Below are 5,882 nucleotides of genomic sequence, written 5' to 3'. Positions count from 1 at the left end.
TATATATATATATATATATATATATATATATATATGTGTATATATGTATATAATGGGGATAGACGAGTGGTTGGTAAGAGTTGTATAAGCCTTGTACAGGGATGCTGTCAGTAAGGTGAAGGCTGGCACAAGTATAGTGAAGAATTCTGGGTAGAAGTAGGGTTTACCAAGGATCAGTCCTCAGCCCCTCTTATTCATCATAGTCCTCCAGGCAATAATAGAGCAATCCAAGACAGGTTGCCCCTGAGAGCACCTCTATGCTGATGACCATGCTCAAATAGCCGAGTCACTGCCAAAGCTAGAGATGAAGTTTAGGGTGTGGAAGCAAGGTCTAGAGTCGAAGGGCCTTAGGGTTAGCCGAGCAAAAACCAAAGTCTTAGTAAGTAGGAAGGCTGACAAATCACAAATCCCTTCAGGTAGATGGCCCTGCTCAATCTGTACAAAATGCGTGGGTAGAAACTCCATGCAATGTACCCAGTGTAAGCTATGGACACATAAAAGGTGCAGCAATATCAAAGGAAGGTTAACCGGGAAGATAGTTTTTGTGTGTGACAGATGCACAGGGGCAATAAACACTGAAGATGTACAGAAAACAGATTCCATCACATGCCAGGGGGAAAAACTAGAAGTAGTTGATAGCTTCACTACCTAGGCAACCAAGTCTGTAATGAGGGTGATTGCTCTGAGAGTGTAGCGGCTAGAATAAGAATAGCCTGGGCAAAGTACGGAGAGCTCCTACCTCTGCTGGTGACAAAGGGTCTCTTGCTCAGGATGAAAGGTAGACTGTTTAATACATGTGTGCAATCTACCATGCTACACAACAGCGAAACGAGCCATGACTGCTGAGGACATGCATAGGCTTGAAAAAAATGAAGCAAGTATGATCTGCTGGATGTGTAATGTCACTGTGCATACACGACAGAGTGTAAGTGCCCTGAGAAAAAAGTTGGAGACAAGAAGCATCAAATGTGGTGTGCAAGGGAGACAACTGCACCTGGTATGATCATGTGTTACATATGGATGAGGACAGCTGTGTGAGGAAGTGCCACACCCTAATTTTGGAAGGAACCAGTGGAAGAGGTAGACCCAGGAAGACGTGGGATGAGGTGGTGAAGCATGACCTTCAAACATTGGGCCTCACAGTGGTAATAACAGGTGACTGAGACCTTTGGAGATATGCTGTGATTGAGCAGACCTAGCAATTAAAGTGAGATCGGCGCTATGGCCGATGCCAGTGTCTGGCCCATTTAAAAGTACCTCTGATGCATCAGGCGATATGATGTACTTGAGAAGAACTGTTGAGTCAAGTAAAACCAAAATCGTAGCTATGGCCAGTGCCCCATAACTGGCTCCCATTCTGGTGACATGTAAAATGCATCATCCAAACATGGTCGTTGCCAGTGCCCCTAAATGGCTGCCATGCTGGTAGCATGTAAAAAGCATCATCTAAACATGGCCAATGCTAGTGCCCCCTGACTGTCTCCTGTGCCAGTGGCACATAAAAAGCGCTATCCGAATGTGGCCGATGCCAGTACCCGCTGACTGGCTCCTTTGCTGGTGGCACGTAAAAAGCACCCACTACACTCTCGGAGTGGTTGGCGTTAGGAAGGGCATCCAGCTGTAGAAACATTGCAAGATCAGATTAGAGCCTGGTGCAGCCACTGGCTTTGCAGACCTCAGTCAAACCATCCAACCCATGCCAGCATGGAAAATAGACGTTAAACGATGATGATGATGATGATGATAATGATGATGATGAATGCTCTGCATTAAAATTTGAAATCACCAGTGATCTAGTTATGTCCACTAGGGAGCTTGTCTCCTTTGTCTGTCATTAAGATAGTGCTTCTGTGGCTATTGAGTTGTTTTGATTCTTATTTCTAGCAATGTTGGTACTACTTATTACCCTCTGTCACATTAGTAATGTCTATAAATTTGCCTTTAGGCTGTTAAATTGCTAATAAGCCACCCATTTTATTTGTATATATGTACGTGTATGTATGTATTTATATATATATATATATATATATATATATATATATAAGTGAAGACACATAGCTCAGTGGTTAGAGTGTTGTGCTCACAATCATGAGGTAGTGAGTTTGATTTCCTGACCGGGCTGTATGTTGTGCTCTTGAGCAAGACACGTTATTTTCACGTTGCTCCAGTTCACTCAGCTGTAGATATGAGTTGTGACATCACTGGTGCCAAACTGTACTGGCCTTTGCCTTTCCTTAGGATAAAATTGATAGTGTGGAGAGGGGAGGCTGCTATGCATGGGTGAAGTCACAATCATTTAACATTGTGTCCATCACTTGTTGGAATATGGCAGGTGCCACTTTTACTCCAAAAGGAAGTCACTTGAATTTATACCATCCACAGTGTGTATTGATTGTTAAAAAGTGTGTGCAATCTTCCTCTACCTGTATCTATAGATAGGCCTCTGAGAGGTCTAACTTTGAGAAAATTTTTCCTCCATTTGGTTTTGAGAACACTTCTGGGCTTGGTAATGGATAATTGTGTTTGAGTAAACAGTCATTTAATCCAGTTGAAAAGTTCCACACACAGTCTTAGTTCATTATTTTCATTTTTTACATAAACCATCCTTCTCAACCTGAATGATCGACTTTTTCAATTATAGCTAGACTTTCTAGCTTTTTATTGACCTGGTCCAATGCCACAAACAGCACATTCCATTTGGGCCTAAAAATAGGTATTATCTTTTCTTTTACCATGATTCTAGATATACTGAAAAAGAAATTCCCTTCAACTGGCTTTGGCCTCTACAGGGAAGATGCACTGGCAATATCAAGAGGGGCTAACAGGCACATGCTAGATAGGCTCAGAAAGGATGTCACAAATGCCACAAACTCCCTTGGACTGAAGGTCACTATAGAGGCCAACCTGAAAACGGTAGATTTCCTGGACCTGGAATCAGGTGCCTATCAGCCCTTTAGGAAAACAAATGAGAAGTTGTCACACAGGTTCCTGCCATGCAGCCATAGTGTTCAGAAACCTGGTTAAGGGCATCAGCAGGAGAATCTCCAGTTTGTCTTCAAGTAAAGAGATCTTTGATGTTTCCACCTCATACTACTACTGGGCTCTGGCTGCCATCAGTTTCAAAGATAATAATAGTTACATGTCAGACCCTGAGAAGAAAGCGCCACTGGAAAGTACTGTAGTTCACACTGTCATTCTCTTTAAATGTTAAGACCAGAGTAGGCAAGACCTTCCTTCGTTTAGTTGATAGACACTTCCCCCATACCAATAGATTCAACAAAATATTTAATAGACATACCCTGAGATTATTCTTTAGCTGTGCACCTGGTGTAAAAAAGATTTTAGTAGGTAGGCCCAGACCCAAGGCTGAGGCAGGATACTCATGCAGGGGTAGCACAACTTGCCCACTAAATGGCCACTGCAATACAGAATCAGTTGTTTATGAAGTAACAGAAGTAACAGCAACAGGACTCAATGGACAACCAAGCATGCAGAAGTATGTGGGGGCAATGGAAGGCCCCTTCAGAACCCACTTTAATAACCACAAGTCGTCATTCGACTTCTAAGAGAGACGTGATGCCACAACCTTAGCCAAGCACATCTGGACTTTGAAAGAAAGCACCACGGAGTACAGCATAAAGTGGAAGGTCCTAGAAAGCTGCAAACCATACTTCAATAGCAGCAGGAAGGGCAGATTATGCCTGGTTGAGAAGAGGGCAATTTTAAAAGGTACCCAGTGCCCGGATGTTTACCTGAACAGCTGGTGTGAAGTGTTTAATCCTTGCCTGTATGAAAGGAAGTACAGTCTATCATATCTGCGTGCCCCATCATGACTGCAGTTTCTATTGTTAGCTGCCATTCACAACACCAAACAATTTACAGAGTGTAGGGTGCACAGTTTTTGTAGCACCAGTGCTACAGTAGTTATCTTGCTCCCAACAAGTGTAAAGAGTCCTCTTAAACTCTGTTTTCTCTGCTTGATTTGCTAACCACTTTACTGAATGTATTGGATGCATGTATTTATATAACAAAATAGAGTGTTGTTAAGTTGGTTTGTGTAATTAAAACCGTCAAAGTGATCAATTTGTGAAGAAATTATTGCATTACTGATATGAAAACATTTTAGATAAGACAAAGAGCAAGAGTTTGTTTGTCATTAACTATGTATGATGACAGTATGTAAAGGCAATTGTATCATCAGATATGTATATGTGTGTGACTCTATAAAGAAATTTGTAAATAGGTGTGTAAGTTTCTATACAAAGATAAGACACACACACTCACATACCTACATGTATACTTGTTATATATATTTATATATGAATATATATATATATATATATATATACATTTATATATGAATATATATATATATACACATACACATTTATATATGAATATATATATACACACACACACACAGATATATATATATATATATAGCCATGTAACAAAACATGAATATGTGCAACTGTGTTTGTATGTATATGTTTGTGTGTATATCCAATTCAGCCAGGGTGTTAATTTATCTCTGCATTTGTCTCAACAGACTACCATATTTGTATCCAATATATATGATTAACAATAAATATGTGTATGCGTTTCTCTGTCCTGCACATGCATATTCATAGGTGTGTCTGTGTGTGAACATGCATTTCTAATTACATAGGAAATATATATATTATTACTAGGAAGACATGGTATGAAGCAGTGAGAAAGGATCTTCAGACACTGGGCCTCACTGAGGAAATGACAAGGGACTGGGAGATGTAGCAATTTGCTGTATTTGTGAAGATGTGTTAAGCTAAGTAAAATCGCTGTCTTCCACACACACAGGCTTGTCCTTTCAGGTGCCAGTGCCATGTAAAAAACACCTGTGCCAGTGCTGTGTAAATGTACCCATGCCAGTGGCATGTAAAAAGCACCCAGCACACTCTGTTAAGTGGTTGGCATTAGGAAGGGCATCCAGCCATAACAAACAAGTAGAGTCTAGACAGCTCCCATCTGGCCGCCTACATATTAAACTGTCCAACCCATACCAGCATGGAAAGCATACATTAAACAATGATGATGATTACTAAATCAATTGTGGCGGTGAGCTGGCAGTGTTGTTAACATGCCAGGCAAAATGCTTAACAGCATTTTGTCCATCTTCATGTGCAGAGTTCAAATTCCACCGAGATTGACTTTACCTTTTATCCTTTCAAGGTTGATGAAATATGTATTAACTGAGAACTTGGGTCAACATAATTGATGAGCCCCCCCTCCCACTAAAATTTCAGGCCTTGTAGAAAAGATTATTAAATCAATTGTGTATGTCTATCTGTGAGTGAGAGTGTATACTGACATATTCTCTTGGTCCTCTTACCAAGAAGTTAGCATAATACATATTGAAAGAAAGGGAAGGGAGAGAAGGGACAATTTGGCTTTCCACATTGATGGTTCCTTTCATAGGTATCATGGAGAGGTATGCATTATGCATTATTGCAGCAATAACAGGATTACTGTAATAGTAATGAGCGATTAATTGATTTGCAACACTGAATTCAAATTAAATCCTGTTATGGCTGTATGAGGGCAAGAGGGAGCTTCTATGGTAAATCCATCTACCAAATGAAATGTCTCTCTGCTCAAGAAAAAGTACATATTACTATGAATTGCGCTTACGTCTCGTGTGAGAATAAATGTGTATATAAGGAAATAACCTCAGTGGGAAGACTCTGGATCAAAGGAGAATTCAATACACAATTATATGAGCGTATATTTTATTTTGATAAATATAATGTATGTATGTGTGTATGTGTCAAACACTTAGACGACTATATATAGTTATATATATATATATATGTATATATATATATGTATATATATATATATATATA

The sequence above is a fragment of the Octopus bimaculoides genome, chromosome 10, assembly GCF_001194135.2.
Source record: "Octopus bimaculoides isolate UCB-OBI-ISO-001 chromosome 10, ASM119413v2, whole genome shotgun sequence".
Classification (NCBI taxonomy): Eukaryota; Metazoa; Mollusca; class Cephalopoda; order Octopoda; family Octopodidae; genus Octopus; species Octopus bimaculoides.
Note: the sequence above shows the minus strand (reverse complement) of the source record.